Source organism: Triticum urartu, chromosome 7 (assembly GCF_003073215.2).
Source record: "Triticum urartu cultivar G1812 chromosome 7, Tu2.1, whole genome shotgun sequence".
Taxonomy (NCBI): Eukaryota; Viridiplantae; Streptophyta; class Magnoliopsida; order Poales; family Poaceae; genus Triticum; species Triticum urartu.
In genome coordinates this window covers 6115669-6129152 of record NC_053028.1, presented here as the reverse complement: position 1 = coordinate 6129152, position 13484 = coordinate 6115669, and positions in this window count along the sequence as shown.

Sequence of the window (13484 nt, the reverse complement as noted above, 5' to 3'; positions counted from 1 at the left end):
GCGACAGGACGTTGCTACAGGCCCGGGCCCACCACTACAGAGCCTCGGCGCGCGTGTGAATTCACTGTGGTCGAGGTGGGCGGTTGACCTTCCGGGGCAAAGTAATGGCGCGCGGGACTTGCGGGGTCCTGCGGGGCGTGGGCGCAGTTAATCCCCACGCCCCCACTAGGCGCCGCCTCGGCTCCGCCGTTGCCGCCATATAAATAGGGGAGGAGGGGGTGGCCAGAGGCACGCGCGCCCCCTCCATCCGATGACAACTTAAAAGTGAGCAACCACCTAATAATCAAAACTCAGAAAAAATAATGAAAACCATACAAAAAAATTCAAAATATTTTTACTTTTAGTACAGAAATGCATAGTGATTAGCCTGTCTGTTGGTAGTATAGTACTTCATCCAGAAATACTTATCAAAGAAATGGATGCATCTAAATATAGTTTAGTTCTACATACATTTATTTTTATCTATTTCTTCAATATGTATTTTCGAACGGAGGAAGTACTCAAGGAAGATTCATGTTTGAATCCCATGCACAAATTTCCGTCCTTTTTCCATAGACGCAAAACCTCCACCAAACTTCGCTTAAGACTTTTCTTTTTTGCAGGAAACTTCGCTTAAGACTTCACAGTTGTAAAATTCACCGTGTCACATGGAAAAGATCAAAAGACAGCCTCATTTCAGCTGAGAGTGTAAAAAAAAGGAATACGGTACGTGCTTATCTGAGGAGTCACGTGATCGTACTTCTGTATACGGTTTTACAAATGTGCAGGTTGGACCATCTACAGCGTGGCGCCCTAAAGCTGCCTCAAATATCGGACGCATGGTCCGGTCACGGACTGGTCACAAAAATGCGATACATATGGACGCATTAAACATGCCTCAAACATTCGGGCTGACCGTCATCCATATCCATCCCAAATATGAAATGGATATGGGGTGTCCAGGCGTGTCTGCCACGTCGGACGTGACAAATCTACCCCACATCAAAATACATCAAATCCAGCCCCTCGACTGTCATGGTAATCTCACGTCAGATGCGAGTGGGTGGCTTATCGTGGGTGGAGCCATGAGGACGTCATTGGATTCCGGAAGCGAGAGTGAGCACGAGCTCGAAGGCATACAAGACGAATTCAGGTTTGGGGTTCTCCGGAGAGATAGCACCCCTACTTCTGCTAGGATGACTATGATAAAAGGCATACAAGGTTGCTCCTTGAGCTGTTTTGCTAGAGGAGGAAGAATGGCAGGGCTAGCTCTCTTCTCCTAGCTATGGTGGTGTATGGGAACGAAGGTTGAACCCTTTGCATGGGTGAGCCCTCAGGAGTTTTATAGGGCAACCCCTAGGGGTACAATGGTAATACGGCCGGGTGTAGGACCCGAATGTCAGTGTCTAAGGTCGTCGGGTTCTCCGCCGGCTGCTGGGGCCCACCTCTAGAGGGGCCCCGCCGGCGGCCGAGAATCCGGCCGACAGGTAGGGCCCGTCGCCTGCGGGCCAGGCTTATTGCCTTTTGTTGTAGCTTCGTATTTGATGACGGAGGCTACGTCAGGAGTCATATGCACTAGTAGAAAAGAGGGCTTTGGTTCAGGCCGGGTCAGCCCATTAGTCCCGGTTCAGTTCAGAACCGGGACCCATGGGGGCATTGGTCACAGTTCGTGAGGCCAGGGGCCTGCCCGGCCTCGTGGGGGCATTGGTCCCGGTTCAACTGGCTCCTTTGGTCCCGGTTGGTGGGACGAACCGGGACCAATGGGCCTCGCTCCTGACCCACCACCATTGGTCCCGGTTGGTGGCTTGAACCGGGACCACAGGCTGCCCTTTAGTCCCGGTTCATGCCACGAACCAGAACCAATGAGGTGCCTATATATACCCCTCACCCGCGAGCAGAGCACTCCAGTGCTCTGTTTTTCTCTGGCCGGCGAGGGGAGGGCTTTGTGGTGCTCTAGCTCACCTCCTATGCACATGAGGTGTTCGATGAAATGCCCGAGCCACACTAGTTAAGCTTTCTCCTCTCGAAGCTCGACCTCAAAGCTCCATTTTTCTCGAGATTTGACTAGGTTTAGTGTCCCGTCACGTCCCATTCCCGTCTTCACCGCCATCGATCGCCCGCGCCGATCTCATCACCGGCACCACCGTGGCGAGCCTCTTGTTCTTATCTTCTTTCTGAAAGAAAAAAAAATCTTACTTTAGATAGATACTTGTCTAATTTTCTTACTATTTTATTGCTTATTATTATATAGTGCGATGGTTTTGGTATCCGCCCCCAATGGCCCTCGTCCTGTCTATGATTCAGATGTGGTATATATTATCTTTATAACTATTAGTTCATTTATTGTTTATGAAAATTATGCCGACCAACGTGACATAGATTTTATTTATCTAGGAGGTATGTGAACCGGAAATTCCAACCGACCCTATTGTCAAGAGGTTAAATTTAGTTGAAGAAGAAAACAATTTATTGAAGGAAAAAATAAAAAAATTGAGGAGGAGAAGATGATATTGGAGTTGCATGTTGCGGATGTCGTCGATGATCACAAGATCAAGATGTTTGCAATGTGCTTGACGATTAGAAAGATTAGAAAATATGCCATTCATACCGAGGCTTGGTATCATTATGCCGTTGGATCAATTGTTACCTTGGTTGCGATTATGATCGCATTTGTTTTCGCATTGAAATGTTTTACATAGTTTCAATGTATGGTTTAATTAATTAGATGCTCTGGAGAGCTATGTGTTGTTAGATGAGAACTATGTATGTACTTTGGTTTTAATGTGATGATGAACTTCTATTAATTTGGTCACTTAATTATCTATTCATGATCTTCTGTAATGGTTTTTGACACACTTAATTATATATAATGCACGCAGATGAACCGGCAATGGATGTACGATGACAGACACACCTCCGAGTACATTAAGGGCGTGCATGATTTTCTCGAAGTGGCTGAGGCAAACAAGCAGAATGGTTTTATGTGTTGTCCATGCCCTAAATGTGGGAATACGAAGTCTTACTCTGACCGGAAAATCCTTCACACCCACCTGCTTTACAAGGGTTTCATGCCACACTATAATCTGTGGACGAGGCACGGAGAAATAGGGGTTATGATGGAAGACGGCGAAGAAGAAAAGGACGATGACAACTATGTGCCCCCTGAATACAGTGATGCTGCAACGGGGGAAGCTGCTGAAGATCAAGAGGAACCAGACGATGTGCCCAATGATGTTGCAACGGGGGAAGCTGCTGAAGATCAAGAGGAACCAAACAATGTGCCCGATGATGATGATCTCCGCCGGGTCATTGTCGATGCAAGGACGCAATGCGAAAGTCAAAAGGAGAAGCTGAAGTTCGATCGCATGTTAAAGGATCACAAAAAAGGGTTGTACCCCAATTGCGAAGATGGCAACACAAAGCTCGGTACCGTACTGGAATTGCTGTTGTGGAAGGCAGAGAATGCTGTGCCTGACAAAGGATTTGAGAAGCTACTGAAAATATTGAAGAAGAAGCTTCCAAAGGATAACGAATTGCCTGACAGTACATACGCAGCAAAGAAGGTCATATGCCCTCTAGGATTGGAGGTGCTGAAGATACATGCATGCCCTAATGACTGCATCCTCTACCGTGGTGCGTACAAGGATCTAAACGCATGCCCGGTATGAGGTGCATTGCGGTATAAGATCAGACGAGATGACCCTGGTGATGTCGACGACGAGCCCCCCAGGAAGAGGTTTCCTGCGAAGGTGATGTGGTATGCTCCTATAATACCATGGTTGAAACGTCTGTTCAGAACGAAGAGCATGCCAAGTTGATGCGATGGCACAGTGAGGACCGTAAGAAAGACGGGAAGTTGAGAGCACCCGCTCACGGGTCGAAGTGGAGAAAAATCGAGAGAAAGTACTGGGCTGAGTTTGCAAGTGACCCAAGGAACGTATGGTTTGGTTTAAGCGTGGATGGCATTAATCCTTTCGGGAGCAGAGGAGCAATCACAGCACCTGGCCCGTGACTCTATGTATGTATAACCTTCCTCCTTGGATGTGCATGAAGCGGAAGTTCATTATGATGCCAGTTCTCATCCAAGGCCCTAAGCAACTCGGCAACGACATTGATGTGTACCTAAGGCCATTAGTCGAAGAACTTTTACAGCTGTGGAATGGAAACAGTGTACGTACGTGGGATGAGCACAAACAAGAGGAATTTAACCTGCACGCGTTGCTGTTTGTAACCATCAACGATTGGCCCGCTCTCAATAACCTTTCAGGACAGACAAACAAGGGATACCACGCATGCACGCACTGTTTAGATGAAATTGAAAGTATATACCTGGACAAATGCAGGAAGAATGTGTACCTAGGCCATCATCGATTTGTTCCGACCAACCATCAATGTTGAAAGAAAGGCAAGCATTTCAAAGGAGAGGCAGATCACCGGAAGAAGCCCGCCATGCGTACCGGTGATCGCGTACTTGCTATGATCAATGATTTACACGTAATCTTTGGAAAGGGTCCTGGCGGACTAGCTATTCCGAATGACGCTGAGGGACACGCACCCATGTGGAAGAAGAAATCTATATTTTGGGACCTACCCTACTAGAAAGACCTAGAGGTCCGCTCTTCAATCGACATGATGCACGTGACGAAGAAACTTTGCGTGAACCTGCTAGGCTTCTTGGACGTGTATGGGAAGACAAAAGATACACCTGAGGCACGGGAGGACCTGCAACGTTTGCATGAAAAAGACGGCATGCCTCCGAAGCAGTATGAAGGTCCTACCAGCTAAGCTCTTACGAAAGAAGAGAAAGAAATCTTCTTTGAATGCCTGCTCAGTATGAAGGTCCCGACTGACTTCTCGTCGAATATAAAGGGAATAATCAATATGCGAGAGAAAAAGTTCCAGAACCTAAAGTCTCATGACTGCCACGTGATTATGACGCAACTGCTTCCGGTTGCATTGAGGGGGCTTCTGAAGGAAATATGCCCTAGAGGCAGTAATAAAGTTATTATTTATTTCCTTATATCATGATAAATGTTTATTATTCATGCTAGAACTGTATTAACTGGAAACATAATACTTGTGTGAATACATAGACAAACAAAGTGTCACTAGTATGCCTCTACTTGACTAGCTCGTTAATCAAAAATGGTTATGTTTCCTAACCATGAACGATGAGTTGTTATTTGATTAACGGGATCACATCATTAAGTGAATGATCTGATTGACATGACCCATTCCATTAGCTTAGCACCCGATCGTTTAGTATGTTGCTATTGCTTTCTTCATGACTTATACATGTTCCTATGACTATGAGATTATGCAACTCCCGTTTGCCGGAGGAACACTTTGTGTGCTACCAAACGTCACAACGTAACTGGGTGATTATAAAGGATCTCTACAGGTGTCTCCAAAGGTACATGTTGGGTTGGCGTATTTCGAGATTAGGATTTGTCACTCCGATTGTCGGAGAGGTATCTCTGGGCCCTCTCGGTAATGCACATCACTTAAGCCTTGCAAGCATTGCAACTAATGAGTTAGTTGCGGGATGATGTATTACAGAATGAGTAAAGAGACTTGTCGGTAGATTGAACTAGGTATTTGGAATACCGATGATCGAATCTCGGGCAAGTAATATATCGATGACAAAGGGAACAACGTATGTTGTTATGCGGTCTGACCGATAAAGATCTTCGTAGAATATGTAGGAGCCAATATGGACATCCAGGTCCCGCTGTTGGTTATTGACCGGAGACATGTCTCGGTCATGTCTACATTGTTCTCGAACACGTAGGGTCCGCACGCTTAAGGTTACGATGACAGTTATATTATGAGTTTATGTATTTTGATGTACCGAAGCTTGTTCGGAGTCCCGAATGTGATCCCGGACATGACGAGGAGTCTCGAAATGGTCGAGACATAAAGATTGATATATTGGAAGCCTATGTTTGGATATCGGAAGTGTTCCGGGTGAAATCGGGATTTTACCGGAGTACCGGGAGGTTACCGGAACCCCCCGGGAGCTATATGGGCCATGATGGGCCTTAGTGGAAAAGAGAAGAGGCAGCCCTACATGGGCCGCGCGCCCCTCTCCTCCCTTGGTCCGAATAGGACAAGGAGAGGGGGCCGGCCCCTCTCTCTCTTTCCCCCCCTCCACGAATCCTATTCCAACTAGGATTGGGGGGGGGGGGAATCCTACTCCCAGAGGGAGTAGGACTCTCCTGGCGCGCCCTCCTTGGCCGGCCGCACCCCCCCTTTAGTCCTTTATATATGGAGGCAGGGGCACCGCAGAGACACACAAGTTGATCCACGTGATCATATTCTTAGCCGTGTGCGGTGCCCCCTTCCACCATAGTCCTCGATAATATTGTAGCGGTGCTTAGGCGAAGCCCTGCGACGGTAGTACATCAAGATCGTCACCACGCCGTCGTGCTGACAGAACTCTTCCCCGACACTTTGCTGGATCGGAGTCCGGGGATCGTCATCGAGCTGAACGTGTGCTAGAACTCGGAGGTGCCGTAGTTTCGGTGCTTGATCGGTCGGGCCGTGGAGACGTACGACTACATCAACCAAACGCTTCCGTTGTCGATCTACAAGGTACGTAGATCACACTCTCCCCTCGTTGCTATGCATCACATGATCTTGCGTGTGCGTAGGAATTTTTTTGAAATTACTACGTTCCCCAACAGTGGCATCCGAGCCTAGATTTTATATGTTGATGTTATATGCACGAGTAGAACACAAGTGAGTTGTGGGCGATATAAGTCATACTGCTTACCAGCATGTCATACTTTGGTTCGGCGGTATTGTTGGACGAAGCGGCCCGGACCAACATTACGCGTACGCTTACGCGAGACCGGTTCTCCCGACGTGCTTTGCACATAGGTGGCTTGCGGGTGACAGTTTCTCCAACTTTAGTTAAACCGAGTGTGGCTATGCCCGGTCCTTGCGAAGGTTAAAACAACACCAACTTGACAAACTATCGTTGTGGTTTTGATGCGTAGGTAAGATTGGTTCTTGCTTAAGCCCGTAGCAGCCACGTAAAACTTGCAACAACAAAGTAGAGGACGTCTAACTTGTTTTTGCAGGGCATGTTGTGATGTGATATGGTCAAAAGCCTTATGGTTGTCTCTTTATTGCATAAGATGCAAGCGCCAAATAATTGCTTTACTTTATCGCTATGCGATAGCAATAGTTGCAAGAGCAATAGTTGGCGAGACGACCGTGTGACGACACATTGATATAGATCAAGATGATGGAGATCATGGTGTCATGCCGGTGACGACAGAGATCATGACAGTACTTTGGAGATGGAGATCAAAGGTGCAAGATGATGATGGCCATATCATGTCACATCTTTTGATTGCATGTGATGTTTATCTTTTATACATCTTAGTTTGCTTAGTTTGACGGTAGCATTTTAAGATGATCTCTCACTAATTATCAAGAAGTGTTCTCCCTGAGTATGCACCGTTGCGAAAGTTCTTCGTGCTGAGACACCACATGATGATCGGGTGTGATAGGCTCTACGTTCAAACACAACGGGTGCAAAACAGTTGCACACGCGGAATACTCAGGTTATACTTGACGAGCTAAGCATATACAGATATGGCCTCGGAACACGGAGACGGAAAGGTCGAGCGTGAATCATATAGTAGATATGATCAACATAGTGATGTTCACCCATGAAACTACTCCATCTCACGTGATGATCGGACATGGTTTAGTTGATTTGGATCACGTGATCACTTAGAGGATTAGAGGGATGTCTATCTAAGTGGGAGGTCTTAAGTAATATGATTAAATTGAACTTAAATTTATCATGAACTTAGTCCTGGTAGTATTTTGCAAATCATGTTGTAGATCAATAGCTCGCGTTGTTGCTTCCCTGTGTTTATTTTGATATGTTCCTAGAGAAAATTGTGTTGAAAGATGTTAGTAGCAAAGATGCGGATCGGATCCGTGATCTGAGGTTTATCCTCGTTGCTGCACAGAAGAATTATGTCCTTGATGCACCGCTAGGTGACAGACCTATTGCAGGAGCAGATGCAGACATTATGAATGTTTGGCTAGCTCAATATGATGACTACTTGATAGTTTAGTGCACCATGCTTAATGGCTTAGAATCGCGACTTCAAAGACGTTTTGAACGTCATGGACCATATGAGATGTTCCAGGAGTTGAAGTTAATATTTCAAGCAAATACCCAAGTTGAGAAATATGAAGTCTCCAACAAGTTCTATAGCTAAAAGATGGAGGAGAATCGCTCAACTAGTGAGCATGTGCCCAGATTGTCTGAGTACTACAATTGCTTGAATCAAGTGGGAGTTAATCTTCCAGATAAGATAGTGATTGACAGAATTCTCTAGTCACCATCACCAAGTTAGTAGAACTTCGTGATTAACTATGATATGCAAGGGATAACGGAAACGATTCCCAAGCTCTTCGTAATGCGGAAATTGATGAAGGTAGAAATCGAGAAAAACATCAAGTGTTGATGGTAGACAAGACCACTAGTTTCAAGAAAAGGGCAGAGGGAAGAAGGGGAACTTCAAAAAGAACAGCAAGCAAGTTGCTACTCAAGTGAAGAAGCCCAAGTCTGATCCTAAGCCTGAGACTAAGTGCTTCTACTGCAAAGGGACTGGTCACTGGAAGCGGAACTACCCCAAGTGATTGGCAGATAAGAAGGATGGCAAAGTGAACATAAGTATACTTGACATACATGTTATTGATGTGTACTTTACTAGTGTTTATAGCAACCCCTCAGTATTTGATACTAGTTCAGTTGCTAAGATTAGTAACTCGAAACGGGAGTTGCAGAATAAACAGAGACTTGTTAAGGGTGAAGTGACGATGTGTGTTGGAAGTGGTTCCAAGATTGATATGATCATCATCACACACTCCCTATAAATTCGGGATTAGTGTTGAACCTAAATAAGTGTTATTTGGTTTTTACATTGAGCATGAATATGATTTGATCATGTTTATTGTAATATGGTTATTCATTTAAGTAAGAGAATAAATTGTTGTTCTGTTTACATGAATAAAACCTTATATGGTTACACACCCAATGAAAATAGTTCGTTGGATCTCGATCGTAGTGATACACATAATCATAATATTGAAACCAAAAGATGCAAAGTTAATAATGATAGTGCAACTTATTTGTAGCACTGCCGTTTAGGTCATATTGGTGTAAAGCGCATGAAGAAACTCCATGCTGATGGGTTTTTGGAATCACTTGATTATGAATCAGTTGATGCTTGCGAACCATGCCTCATGGGCAAGATGACTAAGACTCTGTTCTTCGGAACAATGGAGCGAGCAATAGATTTGTTGGAAATCATACATACTGATGTATGTGGTCCGATGAATATTGAGGCTCGCAATAGGTATCATTATTTTCTGATCTTCACAGATGATTTGAGCAGATATGAGTATATCTACTTGATGAAACAAAGGTCTGAAACATTTGAAAAGTTCAAAGAATTTCAGAGTGAAGTGGAGAATCATCGTAGCAAAAATGAATACGATATGATCGCAGAAGTAAAATATTTGAGTTACGAGTTTGGTCTTCAATTAAAACAATGTGGAATAGTTTCACAAACTCATGCCACCTGGAACACCACAGCATAATGGTGTGTCCGAATGTCATAACCGTACTTTATTAGATATGGTGCGATCTATGATGTCTCTTACCGATCTACCACTATTGTTTTGGGGTTATGCATTAGAGACAGCTGCATTCACGTTAAATAGGGCACCATCTAAGTCCGTTGAGACGACACAATCTGAACTGTGGTTTGGCAAGAAACCAAAGTTGTCGTTTCTTAAAGTTTGGGGTTGTGATGCTTATATGAAAAAGTTTCAACCTAATAAGCTCAAACCCAAATCGGAGAAATATGTCTTCATAGGATACCCAAAGGAGACTGTTGGGTACACCTTCTATCACAAATCCGAAGGCAAGACTTTTGTTGCTAAATTCGGAGTTTTTCTAGAGAAGGAGTTTCTCTCGAAAGAAGTGAGTAGGAGGAAAGTAGAACTTGATGAGGTAACTGTACCTGCTCCCTTATTGGAAAGTAGTTCATCACAGAAATCTGTTCCTGTGACTACTACACCAATTAGTGAGGAAGCTAATGATGATGATCATGTAACTTCAGATCAAGTTACTACCAAATCTCGTAGGTAAACCAGAGTGGGATCCGCACCAGAGTGGTACGGTAATCCTGTTCTGGATGTCATGTTACTAGACCATGATGAACTTGCGAACTATGAGGAAGCGATGATGAGCCAAGATTCCGCGAAATGGTTTGAGGCCATGAAATCTGAGAAATGATCCATGTATGAGAACAAAGTATGGACTTTGATGGATTTGCCCGATGATCGGCAATCCATAGAAAATAAATGGATCTTCAAGAGGAAGACGGACGCTGATAGTAGTGTTATTATCTACAAAGCTAGAATTGTCGCAAAAGGTTTTCGACAAGTTCAAGGTGTTGACTACGATGAGATTTTCTCACTAGTATCTATGTTTAAGTCTGTCCGAATCATGTTAGCAATTGCCGCATTTTATGAAATCTGGCAAATGGATAAACAAAACTGCAATCCTTAATGGATTTACTAAAGAAGAGTTGTATACGATGCAACTAGAAGGTTTTGTCGATCCTAAAGGTGTTAACTAAATATGCAAGCTCCAGCGATCCATCTATGGACTGGTGCAAGAATCTCGGAGTTGGAATATACGCTTTGATAAGTTGATCAAAGCATATAGTTTTATACAGACTTGCGGTGAAGCCTGTATTTACAAGAAAGTGAGTGGGAGCACTACAACATTTCTGATAAGTATATGTGAACAACATATTGTTGATCGGAAATAATGTATAATTTTCTGGAAAGCATAAAGGAGTGTTTGAAAGGATTTTTTCAAAGAAAGACCTCGGTAAAGCTACTTACATATTGAGCATCAAGATCTATAGAGATAGATCAAGACGCTTGATAAGGTTTTCAATGAGTACATACCTTGACAAGATTTTGAAGTAGTTCAAAATGGAACAGTCAAAAAAAGGAGTTCTTGCCTGTGTTGCAAGGTGTGAAATTGAGTAAGACTCAAAGCCCGACCACGGCAGAAGATAGAAATAGAATGAAAGTCATTCCCTATGCCTCAGCCATAGGTTCTATAAAGTATGCCATGATGTGTACCAGATCTATTGTATACCCTACACTGTGTTAAGCAAGGGAGTACAATAGTGATCTAAGAGTAGATCACTGGACAGCGGTCAAAATTATCCTTAGTGGAATAAGGAAATATTTCTCAATTATGGAGGTGACAAAAAGGTTCGTCGTAAAAAGTTACGTCGATGCATGTTTTGACACAGATCTGGATGACTCTAAGTCTCGATCTAGATACATATTGAAAGTGGGAGCAATAAGATAGAGTAGCTCCATGCAGAGCATTGTTGACATAGAAATTCGCAAAATACTTACGGATCTGAATGTGACAGACCCGTTGACTAAAATTATCTCACAAGCAAAACATGATCACACCTTAGTACTCTTTGGGTGTTAATCACATAGCGATGTGAACTAGATTACTGACTCTAGTAAACCCTTTGGGTGTTGATCACATATCGATGTGAACTATGGGTGTTAATCACATGGTGATGTGAACTATCGCTGTTAAATCACATGGCGATGTGAACTAGATTATTGACTCTAGTGCAAGTGGGAGACTGAAGGAAATATGCCCTAGAGGCAATAATAAAGTTATTATTTATTTCCTTATATCATGATAAATGTTTATTATTCATGCTAGAATTGTATTAACCGGAAACATAATACTTGTGTGAATACATAGACAAACAAAGTGTCACTAGTATGCCTCTACTTGACTAGCTCGTTAATCAAAAATGGTTATGTTTCCTAACCATGAACAATGAGTTGTTATTTGATTAACGGGATCACATCATTAAGTGAATGATCTGATTGACATGACCCATTCCATTAGCTTAGCACCCAATCGTTTAGTATGTTGCTATTGCTTTCTTCATGACTTATACATGTTCCTATGACTATGAGATTATGCAACTCCCATTTGCCGGAGGAACACTTTGTGTGCTACCAAACGTCACAACGTAACTGCGTGATTATAAAGGAGCTCTACAGGTGTCTCCAAAGGTACATGTTGGGTTGGCATATTTCGAGATTAGGATTTGTCACTCCGATTGTCGGAGAGGTATCTCTGGGCCCTCTCGGTAATGCACATCACTTAAGCCTTGCAAGCATTGCAACTAATGAGTTAGTTGCGGGATGATGTATTACAGAATGAGTAAAGAGACTTGTCGGTAATGAGATTGAACTAGGTATTTGGAATACCGACGATCGAATCTCGGGCAAGTAACATATCGATGACAAAGGGAACAACGTATGTTGTTATGCGGTCTGACCGATAAAGATCTTCGTAGAATATGTAGGAGCCAATATGGACATCCAGGTCCCGCTGTTGGTTATTGACCAGAGACATGTCTCGGTCATGTCTACAGTGTTCTCGAACACGTAGGGTCCGCACGCTTAAGGTTATGATGACAGTTATATTATGAGTTTATGTATTTTGATGTACCGAAGCTTGTTCGGAGTCCCGGATGTGATCCCGGACATGACGAGGAGTCTCGAAATGGTCGAGACATAAAGATTGATATATTGGAAGCCTATGTTTGGATATCGGAAGTGTTCCGGGTGAAATCGGGATTTTACCGGAGTACCGGGAGGTTACCGGAACCCCCCGGGAGCTATATGGGCCATGATGGTCCTTAGTGGAAAAGAGAAGAGGCAGCCCTACATGGCCGCGCGCCCCTCCCCTCCCTTTTTCCGAATAGGACAAGGAGAGGGGGCCGGCCCCTCTCTCTCTTTTCCCCCCTCCGCCAATCCTATTCCAACTAGGATTGGGGGGGGGGGGAATCCTACTCCCAGAGGAAGTAGGACTCTCCTGGCGCGTCCTCCTTGGCCGGCCGCACCCCCCCGTTAGTCCTTTATATACGGAGGCACGGGCACCCCAGAGACACACAAGTTGATCCACGTGATCATATTCTTAGCCGTGTGTGGTGCCTCCTTCCACCATAGTCCTCGATAATATTGTAGCGGTGCTTAGGCGAAGCCCTGCGACGGTAGTACATCAAGATCGTCACCACGCCGTCGTGCTGACGGAACTCTTCCCCGACACTTTGCTGGATCGGAGTCCGGGGATCATCATCGAGCTGAACGTGTGCTAGAACTCGGAGGTGCCGTAGTTTCGGTGCTTGATCGGTCGGGCCGTGGAGATGTACAACTACATCAACCAAATGCTTCCGTTGTCGATCTACAAGGTACGTAGATTACACTCTCCCCTCGTTGTTATGCATCACATGATCTTGCGTGTGCGTAGGAATTTTTTTGAAATTACTACGTTCCCCAACAGCTTCTACCAAAAAACATCCGATAAGCCATTGTGAAGCTATGTGCATTCCTCTATGCAA